The sequence below is a fragment of the Marmota monax genome, unplaced genomic scaffold (genome assembly GCF_021218885.2).
Source record: "Marmota monax isolate L192 unplaced genomic scaffold, Marmota_monax_Labrador192_F-V1.1 WCK01_AAM20220418_F8-fsc00002, whole genome shotgun sequence".
NCBI lineage: Eukaryota > Metazoa > Chordata > Mammalia > Rodentia > Sciuridae > Marmota > Marmota monax.
Genome location: NW_026693571.1, coordinates 4,621,253 through 4,642,763, shown reverse-complemented (window position 1 = coordinate 4,642,763; position 21,511 = coordinate 4,621,253). Strand labels below are relative to the sequence as shown.

The 21,511-nt window shown below is 38.1% G+C and overlaps 1 protein-coding gene and 1 pseudogene across 1 annotated transcript in view; both read right to left on the bottom strand.

The window, feature by feature from the left end:
- Arsj (arylsulfatase family member J) overlaps positions 1 to 21,511 on the bottom strand; it is a 109,059-nt gene that overhangs the window by 17,915 nt on the left and 69,633 nt on the right. The gene's annotated exons all lie outside the window — the stretch shown is intronic.
- On the bottom strand, positions 11,508 to 13,417 carry LOC124102762 (ATP synthase subunit beta, mitochondrial-like; annotated as a pseudogene).

The following is a 21,511-nucleotide window of genomic DNA, read 5'->3' as shown; positions in this document are numbered from 1 at the left end:
TATGCTTCAATAGAAACAACAAATAACAATGAGAAATCCAGTTACTTTCAATTAAGATAAATGTTAAAGAGACTAGCAAAAAAAAAAAAAAAAAAAAGACAAGTAATGCTACTCTTTACTCATTTTTTGTTTTTAAGAATATATATATATATATATATATATATATATATATATATAAATTCTAATATATCAGGTAAATAGTTATGATTTTTAAATGAATACATATTTTTAAAAAATCGTTTTAGTTTCTATTTGGTTGAAAAAATTATTTTTAAAGACAAAATAACATGCAGATTTTAATACAATTCATATTAATGGGGAAGACTTCTATGTTTCTTTTTTCAACTTCTAGAGGAGTTTGCTTTCATTTTCTACAAAGAGTTAAAAACAAATAAGCAAAAAAAAAAAAAAAAAGACCAGTTCTCAGGTCTGGGTTGCACTGGATCTGAGAGATATGTTGTCCTGGACTAGAGGATAAGATTTAGCTGAGACCAAGGACTCAGCTATAGAAAGAGTTGACTGTGAGGCTGTGAACCCCTAGTAATTAACAGAAATCCTCAAAAGACTACCAGACCACTAGGAATTGAAATCAATTTTATATAATCTGATCTCAAATGAAAACGTAAATCCAGGTGACAGCAAAGCATTGGAGAAGTCGCTTCTTGATGTTTCTGCATAAGCTTCTGCAAAGTGGGCAAATTAATACTTACATCACAGGGTTATTCAACAACCATATGTAAAGAAATGTAAAGAAAATGTATGTATAAACAATAATGCACAAATGGTTATTGTTGATTTTGTTAAAGTAGCCAATGGAGCCCTGGATCTTCAACCAGAGCACAGGATTTTCAGGCCATGCTTCATCATCTGGCTTCTTCTCTTGTCCCTTCAAAACCTAACTTTCCCCATCTGTTTGTGGTAGGACAGACATGCATGATGGTTGTGGGATTTGGGACATGAAAGTGTGTAAGTTGGGGAGCCAGAGAAATGACAGAAACCCACTGCTATGTCGCATAAATCCACATCTTTGGAAAACTAGTAATGTCTCAAAAATGAAAGGGGAATTTTGTGGAGGAGCTGAGGTTCATGACTGGCCTGGGTATGACAAGGGGAGGGAACTAAATGATGGATAGATGCAGAAGTGCAACTGAGAAAGGCAAAGAAATGATGAGAGTCAAAATAGTTCTGTATGTAACAAAAATCATGCTCTGTAGGATGAGTGTGGCCAAATTTTATTGAAGATTTCTAGAAGGAACTAGAATCCAACTAAGTTTGTAAAGGAAAGCATTTCCTTCTGTGTATCGTATGTATTGTATTGTTCCATCCCCCTTCAAATTTTAATAGGAGAAGGGGCAGTTTGAGATTCCTTTGCATATTTGTTGGAGTAGAACCTTATAGCTAACATCTAGTTTAGGAGAGAACAAAAACCACCATTCTGCCAAAGATATAGTTTTTCTCCAGGTCAAGATAGTTTCAGTGAGGATGAAAAGGTTTCCATGGAAATTCATGTCTTCATGAATGTTCAAATATCATAAAATATTCTCTAGGAAAGCACTCAGTTTCTATTAGGTTCAAGTGAACATGCTTAAAACACAACCATAAACATAAATTTTATCAAGAATACTTTCCAATATCCCTGCACATTGAGGGTTCTTCATATATTTGCAGAAATGAATCTGAAAAACTATTAGTGATACACTTAAAAAAACACACTAGTTCAACATCAGGAAACCTCTTCAAAAATTAACAAACTTTCTTTTGGAAAATAAGGATTCTGGAATTAGAGAACTCCCGTGGTTGTTTGATTCTAACTTAATATAAAATGGTAGCTTTTATTATCAATTAAAAGATGAAAGTTGTCTCTCCTAAAATGAGAACTTTGTCTAAGAAGAGAAATCATAATTTAGAATATAAAGGAAGATTTTAGAATATAAAGGAAGATTTGGAACTTCTAAATAGCAATGTGGCCCAGGAAACCACAAATGTCATATTCATATTCTTGAACAATTTGATCTGGGCCACCGACAAACCTTAAAAATCATGAAATAAAGAGCAGAGGCACTTGTAATGTTACACTGCAACATTAAAGCTAGGCCTACTACATGGGATGGCTGCACTGCACAGATACAGTATGGAGCTGGTTAAGTTCACCGGAGAGAGCAAGATGTTGTTCGAAATTCTCTGAAACACACACACACACACACACACACATTTAAAAATAACTGTAAATGTGATACTCACTGGGAAACTGGAGAATAGAAATAAAATTTAGAAGCTTCAGACTTTGGGTCATCTTTGGTTAAAACAAACTGTAGAACACAAAGTTATTTTGTGACAAGCCTAGAGAGAAAGGAGGTCTGGGTGACATTAGTGGTCTGCAGCTTTCTCAAAATGTGTGGAACATTGCTCATTTCAGTAATAGGAGGAAGGGTACAAAGAACAGGACTGTTAGGAGACTGGGAGTGGGGTGTGTGTTGGTAAAGTAAAAATTCTTTTAATTTGTGCATGTTCTTTTTGTTATTATCTTGGATGATTGCTCCTTTGTTTGTTTACTGAGAAGGGGCAAGAGGCTTTCTGAGTTACTCACCTGAATCTACAAAATTTGTTTAATCTACCAGGGATATAACTTTTAACCAAGAGATTCAGGGCTCTAGACACTACAAAGCTGATTAAACACAATTGTTATGGGGAATTTTGTTCATTTAGACTGTAATGAAGCCAGCAGCTTAGTGCATATTAACCCATCATTCTAGGAATAATCTCCTCAGCCTTGTGTTAATTAAACTAGCACATAGCCTAGCTTTTCTTCTTTTTTTTAAATTTTTTATTGTGGGTTGTTCAAAACATTACAAATTTCTTGACATATCATATTCCACACTTTGATTCAAGTGGGTTATGAACTCCCACCTTCACCCCATACACAGATTGCAGAATCACATCAGTTACACATCCATTGATTTACATATTGCCATACTAGTGTCTGTTGTGCTCCGCTGCCTTTCCCATCCTCCAACCTCCCTCCTCCCCACCTCTCCCCTCCCCTCCCCTCCTCTCTCTCTACCCGCTCCACTGTATAACCCTGAGGGTCTCCTTCCATTTCCATGCAATTTCCCTTCTCTCTCCCTTTCCCTCCCACCTCTCATCCCTGTTAAATGTTAATCTTCTTCTCCTGCTCTTCGTCCCCACTCTGATCTTAGTTGCTGAGAGCCACGGCCAAGTCTGTATGGCCCCTGGCATTTTGCCAACAGTATTGATTGACAGGCGAGGCATTACTATCCGCCTCTGCCGCAACTTTTGAGTTCTCGCACTATTTTGGAGTTCTCGTGGGGATTTCCGGGGATTCCCCGAGAGTTCCCATTGGTTGGGGAAGTGCAGGAGGAGGGATTTCCGGGAGAGATATTTCCGGCTGGGGGTTCCTGGACAAGCCTCCTGGCGCGTTCGGGAGGATTCCCCGGGAGCTGTGTGAAGTGTTTTCCTGCAGTTTAAAAATAAAGTTTGTTCCTGCTTCAGTGGCTCGTGATTTGTGCCCAGCCAGACTGCGGCATTTGGTGGCCCGTACGGGGAACGTCTGAAGCTTCGGGGTAAGTGAAATTGCTTGCCCCTAAGGGAAGGCGAGAGAATGGGCGACCATTTTAAAAAACAATGTGTTCTTGTTTTGATTTGTTTTGTGTTTGTTTCAAGCTGCCTATCCCTAGAATTTTCTCAGGCAGATTGGGAAAAATGGTTGGCTCAAGGTTTGAAGTTGTTCGCCCCTGAGGAAGAGATAGAAATAGACCACAAATGCACATGTCAAGAAAATAGGAAAATTGATACAACGATTTTTTGTTCCATTTTTGTTTCATTCTGTTTCGGTTTTGTTTTGTGTTATCTTACTGGGTTGCGTTATCTTTATAACAGATTAGAAATTAGTAAAAAACAAACTGAAAGAGTGTTAAGTAAATTGTTAGAGGTTCAGACCATGGAGAAAGACATTTTAGATCAAGCAAAAGAGAAGGTCTCTCAAGCTAGTCAGACAGAGGAAGAAAATTTAAAGGAAGAAAGCTTAGAGGAGAAACAGCTATTAGGGAAAAAGCTACAACAGGAGCCTGCTACTAACACCGTTCTATCACCAGAGGGCGTAATTCAACCAACAGCTCCCCCTATGGAGATAGCTGAGTGGCCCTCAAACCCCGTAGTTGATAGATGGGATCCTGAGATAGGACCTCAAAGATTAGCATGCCCTGTACTTGAGCAGGCAGGAGGGCAGCGAATTCACCGTGCTTTAGATTTCAAAGCAGTGAAGCAGTTAAAGGAGGCTGTAACAACCTATGGTCCTCAAGCACCGTTCACTGTAAGCATGGTCGAATCCATTACCAACTTGGACATGACGCCAGCAGATTGGGCTAGTATGTGTAAATCTGTGCTAAATGGAGGACAATATTTGTTATGGAAGGTTGCCAATGAGGAATTTTGCAGGGAGACAGCTAGACGAAATGCAGCAGCCGGTTACCCTCAAAGAAATCTAGATATGTTGTTAGGAAAAGGACCTTATGAGGGTCAACGGCAACAAATTGAATATGATCCTGGCATATACGCACAAATTGCTGTAGATGCGGTTAGGGCATGGAAAACTTTACAGGGGCATGGAGGTTTACAAGGTCAATTATCTAAGGTAATACAAGGAACTAATGAACCTTACGCTGAATTTGTAGATAGGCTTATTCAAGCAGCTTCCAGAATTTTTGGGGATACAGAACAGGCAATGCCATTTATAAAACAACTGGCTTATGACCAAGCAAATCGTTGTTGCAGAGAGGTCATTAGACCATGGAGACATGAAGATTTAAACACATATATTAAATTATGTAGAGACATTAATGAACAAGGGCAAGTCTTAGCAGCAGTACAACAGGCTTTAGATGCCAGGCCAAAAACATGCTATAATTGTGATCAAACAGGACATTTTAAAAGGAGTTGCCCCATAGGAGGAGGGTTTAACAAAGCTAGATATCAAACGAATAGAATACCGGGTATTTGCCCACGATGCCGTAGAGGGAAACATTGGGCTAATGAATGCCGTTCTCAAACCACCATAGAGGGTATTCCGTTATCAAAAAACAGACAAGGACCAAGTGTTTACCCACGATATCGTGGAGAAAGGCATCGAGCTCCATTGCCAAAAAACGGACAGGGGGGCCCAATGCTCCGGGGCCCACGACCACAAATGTACGGGGCACTGGAGGAACCCAGAAACACCATGGAGGAACCCAGCAACACCATCAGGGTAGTGCCCAGGACACATTATCCATCAGATCTCTCATCAGACGAACCAGAGGAAGCGCAGGGTTGGACATCTGCGCCTCCGCCAGAGCAGTACTAACTCCAGAGATGGGAGTTCAAATCATTCCCACAGGAGTAAAAGGACCTCTTCCCCAAGGAACAGTAGGCTTATTGTTAGGACGCAGTTCTTCTACGCTAAAAGGACTTATGATAAGTCCTGGGGTAATTGATCCCGATTATGAAGGTGAAATAAAAATTATAGCTAGCTCTCCAAAGGGTATATCAGTAATTTCACCAGGAGATAGAATAGCACAGTTATTAATAATACCCAGCCTACATGATAAATTTTCCAGTAGTACTATAGAAAGAGGTTCCAGGGGATTAGGCTCCACAGGTGTAGATTGGGCTATGCTGTCTTTAAATGTAGATTCTCGTCCCATGCTAAAACTAAATATTCAAGGACATGAATTTAATGGACTACTGGATACAGGTGCAGACCTTAGCATCATATCTCGTCAAGAATGGCCAAAACATTGGCCGTTACAACAAGCCACTCAAACGCTTCGAGGCCTAGGAGTGGCGACTAATCCCCATAGAAGTGCAATGGTATTAGATTGGAAGGATCCTGAAGGATGTGAAGGAACTATACAGCCATATGTATTGGATCATCTTCCTATAAATTTATGGGGACGAGATGTCCTAGATCAATTAGGTTTGACATTAACAAATAACATCAATCCAAATTCGCCCACTATTAGGGCTAGACAAGGTTTCAGGAAAGAAAAAAGATTAGGAGAACAAGGCATAGCAGCACCAATTCAAATAGATCAGGGAATAAATAGACATGGACTGGGTTTTCAGAAGTGGTCACTGAGGCAATAAAAATTACTTGGAAATCAGATAGACCAGTATGGGTTCCTCAGTGGCCCCTGACTAAAGAAAAGATACAAGCAGCCCATGACCTGGTCAAACAACAATTAGCGGAGGGACATATACAACCTTCCGTATCTCCTTACAATACTCCCATTTTTGTCATTAAAAAGAAATCTGGTAAATGGAGATTATTGCAAGATTTAAGAGCCATTAATAATGAGATGGTTATTATGGGACCTGCTCAATCAGGGATTCCTCAATTGTCTGCTTTGCCAAAAACCTGGTACGTTTTAGCTATAGATATTAAAGATTGTTTTTTTTCAATTCCAATTCATCCTGAGGATAGTCCACATTTTGCATTTACTATCCCTGCACTGAATCATGAAGGTCCTGATCAGAGATATGAATGGAAAGTACTCCCTCAAGGGATGGCTAACAGCCCAACTATGTGTCAAATTTATGTTAACAAAGCAATCCAGCCACTTAGAAATCAAAATCCTAAACTACAAATATTTCACTATATGGATGATGTATTGTTAGCACACAAAGATAAAAACACATTGCTACAATGTTATGCCACACTTACAAATTTATTAAAAAATTATATTCTAGAGATAGCAATAGATAAAGTACAATTAAATTTTCCAATTAATTATTTAGGAGTTCTATTATCCTCAACCATGGTCCGTCCACCAAAAATTCAAATACGAGTAGATCAACTCAAATCACTTAACGACTTTCAAAAGTTATTAGGAGACATAAATTGGATAAGGCCTTATCTAGGCATACCAACAGGAGAGTTGGGACCTTTATTTGATATCCTAAAAGGTCCATCAGATCCAAATTCACCCCGAATGTTAACGCCTGAAGCAAGAAAGGCATTAAAAATTATTGAAACATATATGGAAAATATGCATTTGGATAGAATTGATATAACTTTGCCTTTATTATTTATTGTAATACCAACAAAAAATATTCCTACAGGAGTATTTTGGCAAGAAGGTCCATTATTGTGGATACATTTATCTTATTCTCCTAACACTATTCTTACTAGGTATCCTGAGGCTGTAGGACAATTAATACTCAAAGGAATAAAAGCAGCAAAGGGAGTGTTTGGAATTTCTCCCAATAAAATTATTACTCCATATACTATGGATCAAATTGATGAGTTAGCTAATGAGTTAAATACTTGGGCAATAATCATGTGTAAATCTAATGTTTCATTTGATAATCACTTACCATCTAATCCTTTGTTGTCTTTTTGGTCTTCGCATCCTGTAGTTTTTCCAAAAATGACAAGAAAAACCCCTATCATGAATGCTCCAAATGTATTCACTGATGGGTCAAATAATGGTACAGCAGCAGTAGTTACCCCTGATCAAACTTTTACATTTTTAGTACCCAAACAATCAGCTCAAAAGGTAGAGCTTAATGCAGTTTTACAAGCTTTTGTGATGTTTAAAGATTCTGTATTTAATTTATTCTCTGATAGTCAGTATGTAGTTAATGCTATAGTATCCCTTGAAGATGCTGGCAGGATTTCCCCTTCCTCTACTGTTTTCTCTTTGTTTTCTGCTATACAAAGTCTAATCTGGGACAGAAAAGATCCATTCTTTATAGGACATATCAGAGCACATACAGGATTGCCTGGAGCCCTTAGTTTGGGCAACGATTTAGCAGATAAAACTACACATGACATACATATTTTCTCTACACTATAAGAAGCTACACATTTTCATAAAAGGTTCCATGTCAATGCTAATACTTTACAAAAGCGTTTTAAAATAACTAAGGAACAAGCTAGACAAATAATAAAACAATGTCAAAATTGTGTGACCTTTTTACCACAAGTTAATCTTGGAGTCAATCCTAGAGGACTGATACCTAACCATATTTGGCAGATGGATGTCACACACTTGCCACAATTTGGAAAATTAAAATATTTGCATGTTACAGTTGATACTTCTTCCGGATTTTTGATGGGCTCCCTTCATTCCGGAGAAAAAACTAAAGATGTTATAGCTCATTGCTTACAAAATTTTGCCACTGTGGGCGTTCCAAAACAGTTAAAAACAGATAATGGTCCTGGTTATATTTCTACCTCTTTTAAACAATTTTGCTCATCATTTGGCATTACTCATATAACAGGAATTCCATACAATCCACAGGGACAAGGCATAGTTGAAAGAGCTCATCAAACTATTAAAATGTACTTACTAAAGCAAAAAGAGGGAATTGGAAAGGGGTATATGTCACCCAAAGATAAACTTAAAATAACCCTTTTTACTCTAAACTTTTTAAATTTGGATTCCTCAGGGCTTAGTGCTGCGGAAAGGCATATGTGTCCAAAAAATGTACATAAGCCTAAGGTACTTTGGAAGGATATTCTAACAGGACAATGGAAAGGTCCTGACCCAGTGATTGTCTGGAGTCCGGGTTCTGTTTGTGTTTTTCCACAGGGAGAACAGCAGCCGATTTGGATTCCAGAGAGATTAACTAAAACAATTTCTACAGGCCAAAAGGAAGATGATTTGACTCAAATCCATAACAGCTGATATCCAGAACTCCAGTTTGGCTATTCTTACATCTGCGACAGTGATTAACCAGGATGCTTTTTTCAATATTTATTTTATTATTTGCCTTTTCCCACATCATAAAGTTCTATTTTATTTTTGAGCTCATACAGACCTAGGTTAATGTTTTTCTGATCAGTTTTATTTTTTGACTGTGGAGTTTTTAAGCATTGCAATGGAGATTTCACCTAGGTAAAGCTACAAGGCCTTTACTATTGTCTTATGTGTTGTATGTTATGTGTGCACACTTCTGTTTTGTGTTGTATGTCTGTATGTGCGTATGTCCATATATCATATATGAGGAGCGCTCATGAATAAATGGATCCGAATTTTTTTATTCACGTGATTTTAATGGTTTAATTTAGATTGGGTAAACAGCTGTTGAAAATTGTTTTAATATGTGAACAAATAAGGAGGTTAACAGATCTGTTTGTTTACTTTCACCTTTCCTTCTCATTATATTTAATAATTCTGTTCAGGATAATGTAAATTGTTCAAAAAATTGTTTTCTTAGTGCCTGTTGGAATGTTACATAATTTTTTTTCTTAGCATCATTGCCAGAATTCCTATCTTCATCCCAGTGCCGGTGAAGACAAAGATAAAACCAAACTACAGCTTCTTCGATAGTTATCACAACAAACTGTAAAAACTGATGCATCAATGAATAATAACTCAACAAGTAATGCTCAATTAAGGAGTTGATTTACTTTGGGAGGAAATGGACATATTGACAGATTCCTCTGCTTTGAATTGCTTGCAGACCTTGCCTGGACTATGTATCACTTGTATGCATTGTGAACTATCTGTTGGTACAGCGAATTGTGGTAGTGCTGGAGTATTTTTGCTGATGGTGTCACCGGTGGTACAATTTTTCAAAGGAGCCCTCAATTGGCTTAGTGTCATGGCATTTTGCATCCTCCTCCCTTCTACTAGTGATGGTCTAAAATTTGGGGGCCAACAGAGGTGAGGCAAAGAACCTCACCCCCCCACTGGTGCAAAGGCCTATCCACAAGTATGGCTGTATGCTGGACCGGTAGTCAGTGACGGGTATGATCCAATTGCAGTGGTACCAACCTAAAACAGGAGGCTGACGCCTAGAGGTCAGTTCATCCGATGACGGGTAAGGACCATATGTTGAATTGGACTGCCTAACAGGCACGGTCCCTAAGCCACATTGCTTGTTGTTTAATTAACCAAAAAGGGGGAGATGCTGAGAGCCACGGCCGAGTCTGTATGGCCCCTGGCATTTTGCCAACAGTATTGATTGACAGGCGAGGCATTACTATCCGCCTCTGCCGCAACTTTTGAGTTCTCGCACTATTTTGGAGTTCTCGTGGGGATTTCCGGGGATTCCCCGAGAGTTCCCATTGGTTGGGGAAGTGCAGGAGGAGGGATTTCCGGGAGAGATATTTCCGGCTGGGGGTTCCTGGACAAGCCTCCTGGCGCGTTCGGGAGGATTCCCCGGGAGCTGTGTGAAGTGTTTTCCTGCAGTTTAAAAATAAAGTTTGTTCCTGCTTCAGTGGCTCGTGATTTGTGCCCAGCCAGACTGCGGCACTTAGTTACTCTCCTTATATCAAAGAAGACATTTGGCATTTGTTTTTTAGGGATTGGCTAGCTTCACTTAGCATAATCTGCTCTAATGCCATCCATTTAGCTTTTCTTCTTAATCGTGAAGCTGCAAGCACGGTGTATCCAGCTTTCTCTTTTGCAAACTACTGAAATAAAGGCGGCACCTGGCAATTTCTAATCCAAATGTATGATAAAATTTCATCTTTTAATGTAGGCATATGCCAACAACCTGGTGCACAACCACCACGGAGTGGGATACTTTGATGAAAATTTTAGCAAAAATGGACAAAAACAAGGAATTCTCAAGTAGTTATAAGAATAATTTAAATAACAGCCAATGTGTTTGATGACATGGATAGGGTAGGTATTTCCCCTTTGTGGTCCATCTCCAATTCATTGACACGGAGGTTTGTCCTACATGAAAGGATATTGAAAAATCCCAGGAAATATTTACATTTACATTTCCTAAGGGCCACTGTCAGATTAAGTAAAACCTTATACTTTTGTCAAAGAGGTTATGTTGGAAGAATACTGAGCTGAAATTCTTGGTGTGAAATTATAAACCAGCCCAATCTGATATCATTATTTAATTTTAAATAGTTTTAATTGGTAAGAATTTGTAATCAATGAGGAAATGTATTTGAACACTTAATTTTTATACTTGAAATGTAAATAGGAGGATGACAAATATTTGAATTGTTCCTTCATGATTAGCTATTGTTCCATGTTTAATTATGTTGTGGGTAACATCATATTATCACATCCAGTCTATTGGTATGCTTTTATTTTTTCCAAACATACTAGACATGTTCAGTAGTTATTCATTAGAAGAATGATAGATTCAACTCTGATCAGTCATTGTTATATTCTCACAATTGGGAAATACTAATATTTAGAGTTGTCTTTATAATTTTACTCACATATTGAAAAAGACAAGAAAATACTATTTGGTCATAACTGGCATCAAGGAGTTACAGAATATCATGAATCAATGTGACATTATTTTAGAAGGTTCTGGCTGGTGAATTTTCAAACACATCAGTTTTATTTGATTACATGAAAGCAATTTGCTGTAGTAATTATTCATATTCCTTTCCAGTGCCCTACATGGAACAGTGCAACATGTTTTATATATAAAAAGGTCAAATGACCCATGTGATGGATAATTTTATGTCTGTTTGGCTAAATAAAATTCTATTGGCCCATACTGCTCTAGTATAAGACTGTATAGGTTCAAATTTTAGTTCCAGACTTATTAGTAGTGTGAATTTGACCTCTCTATGCTTTAGATTTCTCATATGTAAATGATAATGAAGAATTTACTACCTTGAGTTGTTTTGAGAATTAAAAGTTGTAGTATATGTAAAGCACTTGGCATTTTTTTTTGAGTGGTGTATATTTTATTGGAAACTTTAAATAATCTTCAAACAGAACATAATGTCTTCAATCAGGTTCTTGTGTGGCCTACACAGAAAACTGTGGTTTTTAGGATTAAAGGCAAGGAGAGGGCAAATACACTGGATGAGTGCTTAAGTTTGGCAAGAGAATCTCTCACGATGAATGCTCTTCAGCCAGATTATCAGCTTTTGCCGCACATTCTTCAATGGGTCCCTCCATATAGAAGGCTTGTTCTGGGAGATGGTCATATTCACCTGTCAAAATCTTTTGGAATCCTTTGATGGTCTCCTTCAGGGGTACCAGCTTCTCCCTATGACCCATGAAGACCCCAGCAACCTGGAATGACTGAGACAAGAAATGCTGTATTTTCCATGCACAGGACACAGTCAACTTGTCTTCCTTGGAAAAATTTGTGCATACCCAGGATGGCAATGATATCCTGGAGGGATCTGTAGTCCTGCAGGAACTTTTGACTCCAGAGGCACCATCATAATGCTCACTGCCAACAATGTTGGGACCCATGATGTGAGAGGTGGAGTCTAGAGGATCCACAACTGGGTAGATGCCCAACTCAGCAATCTCATAGGACAGCATGGTGGTAGCATCCAAATGGGCAAAGGTAGTGGCGGGGCAGGGTCAGTCAGGTCATCAGCAGGAACATATGTAGCCTGTACAGAGGTGATAGATCCCTTCTTGGTAGTGGTGATTCTTTCCTGCATAGTATCCATGTCAGTGGCCAGAGTGGGCTGATAGCCTACAGCAGAAGGGATTCTGGCCAATAAGGCAGATACCTCTGAACCAGCCTGGGTGAAGTCAAAGATGTTATCAATAAACAGCAGTACATCTTGACCTTCTTGGTCTCTGAAGTATTCGGCCACAGTCAGTCCAGTAGCTCTGACCAGGCATGAACACCAGGTGGTTCATTCATTTGACATACACTAGCACTACCTTGGAGGTAGCATCTTTTAAATTGATAACACCAGATTCAGTCATTTCATGGTATAAGTCATTGCCTTCACGGGTCCTCTAAACAACACCAGAAAATACAGAGTAACTACCATGGGATTTGGCAAAATTGTTAATTAACTCCATGATCAGCACTGTCTTGCCAACTCCAGCACCACCAAAGAGCCCAATTTTTCCACCCTTGGCATAGGAGCTAGCAGATCCATAACCTAAATACCAGTCTCCAGAATTTCTTGCTCAACACTCATCTCAATGAACTCAGAAGTCTCACCATGAATAGGAGAAAACTGTTTGTTTTTGATTGGAACTCTCTCATCAATTAGTTCTCCAATGACATTCATGATTCTGCCCAAGGTCTCAGTACCAACAAGAATTTTGATTGGTGCACAAGAATCTAAGATTTTCTGACCTCTAACCAAGCCTTCTGTCCCATCCATAGCAATGGTTCTTATTGTGCTCTCACCCAAATGCTGGGCCACTTCCAAAACCAGCCTGGTCTCTGTGCCTTGCACTTCCAGGGCATTTAGGATAAGTGGTAATCCCTCATCAAACTGGACATCCACTACTGCACCAATGATTGCCATGATGTGCCAGGTGGCTGGGCCTGCCTTTGGCAACAGAGATGTTTGTGCTGCATAGTCTCTGGCAGGCTGGACCGCTGCTGGGGTGGCCTGTAGTAAAAGCTGGGCTTGGGATAACAATGCCGAAGGGCTGAGTCCCTGCAAGGCTCCAGAGGCCAATGCACGACCTACAAGACTCAACATGGCAGAGTCCAGGTAGAGACTCAAGCACTTGGCATTTTGTAAGCATTTAATAATTGTTAGCCCTCACCATTAGTAAATATTACCATAGTCTTCAATTCTAAAATAGACATTTTTCATAACTTAATTCAAAATTATTAAGTATTTCATAATCAACTTACATATTCAGGGTGGTTTTATTTAATATGTTGGATTCTGTACTATTAATTGCATTTTATAATCACTAAAATATGAAATGTTCTAGAAGTGATGCATTTATCAAATTTACATATCAAACAATTAAAAGCATCACAAGAAGGAAATAAGTGTGAACAGCCATGAGAGTCCCTGTAAGAGAAGCAGCCTCATAAACACAGAACAGAGAAAAGGGTGTAGCCTGTGAGAACTAAACCTCAAAAGTAATTATGTGAGGGAAGAATTTGGGTAAATGTCAAAGTCACTGGGTAGAGAGATCTAGTATCTACCTCAGTAGGCAGAAGGCAAGACAAACAAACAAAAACAAAAACCAGAAAAAAAAAAAAAAACAGATTAGAAGCACCATTTTTAATTTATCATCCTTTAAAATTTCTATCTTGGAATTTTCTCTCTCTCTTTTCTTTCCTTTCCCCCCTTCTTTCCTCCCTCCCTCTCCCCTACCCCAGGGGTTCTTAACCACTGAGCAGCATCCCAGCCCTATTTATTTTTCACTTTGAGACAGGGTCTTGCTAAGTTGCTCAGGGCCTCACTAAGTTGCTGAGGCTGGCTTTGAATTTTTGAGCCTTCTGCCTCAGCCTCCTGAGCCACTGGGATTGCAGGTGTGTCCCATCCTGCCTAGCTGAGAATATTATATTTTATATTCTATATTATTTGTATATTTAATGCATGATTAAAAAATACACATTTGTTAGGGATAATTGCTAATATTTTCATTCAAAGATGTGATTAAAAATTAGAATTAATTTGAATCAAAACATTTGAACCATAAATATTTCTACCAGTTCTAAACTCATTCACCTGTTTTTGCTTATAATTCAATTTCCATTCATGGAGAGAATGAACACAATATTTATGCCACCATAATAGCATTTTAAACAACATGACAATTTGTAACCTGGTATGTATGTATTTACCTTGATCCTGGCTACTAAGAATTTCTTTCTAAAGAAAAGACCCATTTTCACTGCAGTGCCTGAAAATTCAAATATTGGACTCTGAACCATGGAAACTTAAAAGTAAAATATCACCCAATTAAGTATAACAATTAAGTCATGCTTTTTAATCTTATTTTTCAATATGGTCTACACATGTTTCTGATTTTATTAAGTGTAGGAAAATATCCAGTCAATAAAAGTAAAAATAAATATGCATAACAATAAAGACAGTCAATGACTCAGCCTCCTTTTACTTTAGTCCAAATTCAGCATTTTAAGCAAGAAGGAAAGGAACAGAATGGATTTTCCCTCTTTATTAACAACCTTACTCTTCTCTTAAATCTATCATGATCCAATATTAAGTGAAACAAAAAAGGAGGGGAAAGAATTTATGAGATAACTAAAGCAAAAAAGGGTAGAGTTTAGGAGGCCAATTGAATAAAAGGAGTTTAAAAGAATAGCTGTTGTTTTCACTTGCTTAGAAGAGATCAAAGCTTAGAAGAGATTCAAGAAAGAACAGATGTACTCTCCCATGCTCCATGCCTCATTTCATGATGTTACCAAGATTTGTTGAAACTAAATGTCTCTAAGAAAGTATTTTTACCTAGTTATGATTAAAAATAATTTTGGGGTGATTTTGGAATGAGGAGAGGTTAAATATTTTTTTTTTCCTGTGAGGAATCTTTACACACAAGCAAGAACTCATGTCAAGAATATTTATAAGAAAAAAAATAATAAATAGAATTGAAACACAGGAAATATCTTAATCCAGGAGACATTAAAATGTAATTTTAATTTCTGAATCAAAACAAACTGAAAAGTGAATGAAGGTAAATGAAATTGTTAATACCCATCAGGAAAGAATGATGAGAATTCATATATAAATTGACAATAGACTAGCGCTCAGCATCACAGTCTCAAAAATGGCTCTGTACATTCAGCTTAACATGACTGTAGCCATTTTGATCACTGATTGCCTCAGAGAAACCCTAGTAAGTTTTTCTTCCATGGTTTCCCAGCATACTAAAAACAGATAAAACCATTAGAGTAGTCTGTGGAGTGTTAATGCCAGATAGTGGTGCCAGAAGTGTACTTGACTCTGGTGTTAGCTTAAGATAAACCAGTTACATTTTGAGATGGATGAAGTCATTTTTATCTCAACCAATATATTAGCCCCTCCTTCAGACTCAAATTTCAGGGCTTCAACTGGTCTTTGTGTTGCCTAGCACCATGCTTCCATCAATAAGTCCCCAAAAAACTGTACTCTGCAATCCTGGATCTGTCTGCCTCTCATAGCAACTTGGAATCTATTCTTATACACTGGAACTGAATTGTTTTGAAAAAGTAGAATTGAGGAGGAACCATTAGAAGACCAGAAGAAAGGGAAAAGATGCAAGAAATTGGAGAGGGGAAGTAGTTTAGAGATTTAAATAATTTGATATTAGACAATTGGCAATTATCTAATTTTTATTCAAAAAGATTGTTGCTAAACAGTCAATTTGGCTAAAAACGTATTTTTAAATAATTAAAGCTCATTCATAGACCAGAAATTTGGTTTACTAGAGTACTAAGCCCTGCCATAACCATGATAAAGCAAAATATTTTTAGTGAAGGTTAGACTCCAGGGAACAGAAGGGGAACATGGGAGATAGGAAGTTATGTGAAGCTACAGATTTACTCAAGAAGTAGATGACAAAACATTATGAATATCTGGAACTATAGCCTAGATCTGACAAAACTCATAAAAACCATTCCCTAAACAAGTTTTTTTTTCTTTCATAAGCTGAGTTAAGTTAGGCTAAATTTACACAGACTATTAATTTTTAAGTGGTTCAAAATGGAATTCTCTAGCAAGAGTTAAAGACCCTATTTTTATTCATATTCTACCTTTCAACTCAGGAACCTCAAAACACTCTCATTTAAGAACATTTTTTTTTTTTTACTGTCTTCTGGCAAGACCCGCCCTTATGAGACTGAGGTCTCCATTTCTCTGTGGCTCAGCTTCAATTCCATTTTATCCTTTATTACTATTTAAGTCATGCATCAGATGAAATCTGGGTCTCCTCTTGTTTCAGACTCTAATACTTCTCTGGCTCTGAACATTCCTTTCTGCTCCCATCCCTGACTCCTCCCCAGCAGAATGTGCCCTCTGGAACCCTCAGGTAGTCAGAAACAGTTTCTTTTGCCTCAATCTCTTGGTGAAAATAACCTGCATCTTCTTGGTGCCACAGAAAACTGGCACTCTGAAGACACTCCAATCCCTGTGGCTCTCTTTTAGGGGTGGTCCTATTCCATACCTTTCACATTACTGGGCCTGGAAATGGGTAGATACCCCATTTGCATTTCATTACTACTTCTAAACAATCTCTCTTCTCTATAAACCCTAATCCTTAAACCTGTGTTATCAGAATATAGACTCTCCTGCTCTTGTTTAGTGTTTGACCTACTGTCAGACACTATTCAGTTCTACTTCAGTATCCACATGGAAGATTCTTTCATCGCCTTGGACTCTTGGTTTATTGAGCTCTTCTTTTCCTATAATCTTGTATTCCCAGTGACATGAATGATCATGACCTAGAAGATCTAACCATTACCATTAACAGAAAGGCATAAATCACAGTTTTAAGCACGTAATTTCTAATAACTCTTATTGAGACAACAGTTTCATTTATTCTATTACCTTTTTGCTGTCCCTTACTCCATGGCTTTTTGTCTAAATTCCATGTTCCATCATGGTCATTACTCCTTGCACATTTGTGCAATTCTATTTTCTTCCCTCTCACTTTATCATAGTCTCTTGGTAAAACTCTAATTCTGCCTAATCTACCCTGTGGCCTCAACCATTCCAGAGAAAAATCTAAACTGATGCATACTGTTTGCTATGTTCTGAATGTATCCCCTCAAAATATTGAAACTCAATCACCAATATGATAGTATTAGAGATAGGGCCTTAGGAGGTGGTGAGCTCATGAGAGTCGATCCTCTTATTAAAAGCAATCAGATGGAGTGTCCTTGCCCCTTCTTCCATGTGAGGATTTAGCAAGACGGTGACATGTTTTCAGCAGAGAGCAAGTTCTCATCAGACACGAGTCTCCTGAATGGATCTTGGAAGTCCCAGCTTCTAGAACTGTAAGAAGTAAATTTCTGTCATTTATAAATTATAAGGTATTTTGTTAGGAGCCCAAATGGACTGGTATACTGGTCTCACTTTGAAGTCACAGCCACTAACCTGAAGTAGACCCTTAATGCTGGCCACGAGTCCTGCTTGATTTCACTCATTTATTGCCTCACTCGTTTTCCTAAATAAATATTTCATAACACACTCTTCCTCTCAGATCTCTAACAATTTGTTATACTTTAGATGTGGGGTGTCCTCTAAAAGCTCACATATGAGATAGTGCAAGGTTTGGGGAGAAATGATTAGTTATAGCTTTAGTCAGTGAATTAATTTCTGATTGGATTAATTGAGTGGTGACTGGAGGCAAGTGCAGAGTGGCTGGAGGAAGTAGTTCATTAGGAAGAGGGGCTATGGAGTATATATTTTGTATCTGAACAGTGGAGAGCCTTTCTCTGATTCCTGATCATAATATGAGCTGCTTCCCCCTGTCAGACTCTTCTGCCATGATGTTCTGCCTCACCTTGACCCCAAGGAATGGAGCCAGCCTTCTATGCATTAAGACCTCTGACACCATGAGACCTCAAATAAACTTTTCCTCTTCTACAGTGTTTGGTTCCGGTCTTTAAGTCACAGCAATGAAAAAGGTGACTAAAACGCAATTCCTGATGATCTCAATAGACACAGAAAAAGCATTTGACAAAAACAGCAACCCTTCATGTTCAAAACACTAGAAAAACTAAAGATAACAGGAACATATCTCAACATCGTAAAGACTATCTATGTTAAACCCCAGGCCAACATCATTCTCAATGGAGAAAAATTGAAAGCATTCCCTCTAAAAATTGGAACAAGACAGGGATGCCCTCTTTCACCACTTCTATTTAACATAGTTCTTGAAACACTGGCCAGAACGATTAGATGAAAGAAATTAAATGGATACAGACAGGAAAAGAAGAACTTAAATTAGCACTATTTGCTAGTGATATGATTCTATACCCAGAAGACCCAAAAAGCTCCACCAGAAAACTTCTAGAACTAGTACATGAATTCAGCAAAGTAACAGGATATAAAATCAACACCCATAAATCAAAGGCATTTCTGTATGTCAGTGACAACTTCTCAGAAAGGGAAACGAGGAAAACTACGCCTTTTACAATAGCCTAAATAAAATAAAATACTTGGGATCAATTTAATAAAATAGGTAAAAGATCTATACAATTAAAACTAAAAAACCCTAAAGAAAGAAATCAAAGAAGACCTTAGAAGATGGAAAGATCTACCTTGTTCTTGGATAGGCAGAATTAATATTATCAAAATGACCATACTACCAAACTGTACAGATTTAATGCAATTCTTATCAAAATCCCAATGGCATTCCTCACAGAAATAGCAAAAGCAATCATGAAATTCATCTGGAAAAATAAGAGTCCCAGAATAGCTAAAGCAATCCTTAGCAGGAAGAATGAAGCAGGTGGCATCACTATTCCAGAACTTAAACTATACTACAGAACAATAGTAACAAAAACAGCATGGTATTGGCACCAAAACAGACTGGTAGACCAATGGTACAGAATAGAGGACACAGAGACAAACCCACAGAATTACAATTATCTTATATTAGACAAAGATGCCAAAAACATACATTGGAGAAAAGATAGCCTCTTCAACAAATGGTACTGGGAAAACTGGAAATCCATATGCAACAAAATGAAATTAAGCCCCTATCTCTCACCATGCACAAAAGTCAACTCAAAATGGATCAAGGGCTTAGGAATTAAACCAGAGATTCTGTGTCTAATAGAAGAAAAAGTAGGCCCTAATCTTCATTATGTTGGATTAGGTCCCAACTTCCTTAATAAGACTCTTATAGTGCAAGAATTAAAGTCAATAATCAATAAATGGGATGGACTCAAATTAAAAAGTTTCTTCTCATCAAAAGAAACAATCTATGAGGTTGATAGATAGCTGATATCTTGGGAGCAAATCTTTACTCCTCACACATTAGATACAGCACTAATCTCTAGGTACATAAAGAACTCAAAAAGCTAAACACCAAAAAAACAAATAACCCAATCAATAAATGGGCCAAGGACCTGAGCAGACACTTCTCAGAAGAGGATATGTAATCAATCAAAAAATATACGGAAAGACGTTCATCATCTCTAGCAATTAGAGACATGTAAATCAAAACTACTCTAAGATTTCATTTCACTCCTGTCAGAATGGCAGCTATTATGAAGACAAATAACAATAAGTGTTGGCAAGGATGTGGGGGAAAATGTACACTCATATGCTGCTGGTGGGACTGCAAATTGGTGCAGCCAATATGGAAAGCAGTATGGAGATCCCTTGGAAAACTGGGAATGGAACTGCCATTTGACTCAGCTATCCCTCTCCTCGGTCTATACCCAAAGGACTTAAAAACAGCATACTACAGGGACACAGCTGTGGTGAGCCGCTTCTGCCGTTTCTGCAGATTATGGTCGCCATTACAAGATGGCGCTGGCTCCGCTGTGGTCTGTGACAAACAATTTCTTATCTGGGAAAGTTGGCACATGATTTTTCACCACCCTGTGAGAAAGTTCCACGCGGCAGCTTTGCATTGGGGCTTGGGATGCTTTATTAAGGCTGGGAGGGGCACCCGAGAGGAAGAAGAAGAAATATCCAGGAACCTGAATAAACTGTTGAAAGAAGATTCTCGAGTTGCGTATTCCTTGCGGGCAAGGGGTCGCGACACACAGCCACATCAATGTTTACAGCAGCACAATTCACAATAGCTAAATTGTGGAACCAACCTAGATGCCTTTCAGTAGATGAATGGATAAAAAAAAATGTGGCCTATATACACAATGGAATATTACTCGGCAATAAAAGAATAAAACTATGGCATCTGCAGGTAAATGGATTGAGTTGGAGAAGATAAGTGAAGTTAGCCAATCTCAAAAGAACAAATGATGAGTATTTTCTCTTATATAAGGTGACTGACTCATAGGTGGGTAGGGAAGGGGAGCATGGGAGGAAAAGACGAACTCTAGATGGGGCAGGGGGTTAGCAATGATGGTGAAATATGATGGGTATCATTATCCAAAGTACATGTATGAAGACACGAATTGTTGTGAACATACTTTGTATACAACCAGAGATATGAAAAATCGTGCTCTATATGTGTAATAAGAATGGTAATGCATTTCACTGTCATTTATTGAAAAAAAAAATCCACAGTTCCTGTCTCATCTTTACTTTCAGTAGTAAATTTGCTCCTTGTTTTGCAAAGGAAACAGAATTACTCAGATTCTATTCTAATTTCTGTAAGTAGCCCCCCCCCCAATCTATTGTTTCTCTGCATCAACTCCTGCATTCTTCCTTTCTTCCCATGTTCTTGGCTAAGGCAGCCCTGGGCTGTGCATGAGATCCCATCCTTTCTTACCTATTTAAGAACATTTCTCTAGTGATTCTGGCATCAGCAAATTTTGTCTCTCTACTGAACCATTCTGAAAAACTTACACATATGTTGTTATCACAATTTGCAAAATACCTTCTTTTATCTCTATAATCCTTTCCATGTGCTATGTATCTCTTCAGTTTTCTAACAAAATGCCTTGAAGTATTTGTATGCACCTAATTTTCCCCATTGTCTTTTGATCATATTCTAATAGATTTTTATATCTATAATTCCATTAAAAGATCACCAGTTGCCTCCATGCTATTAAATCCATTGGTCAATTTGCAGTCTTTGTCTTCCTTGATCCTCGAGTAGCTTTTGGTAAAGTTGATCATTTGCTCCTCCTTTGCACACTTTCTTCCCTTGGCTTTGGAACACTTTCTTGACTAACCTCAATGGCTGCTTCTGTTCATCATCCTTTT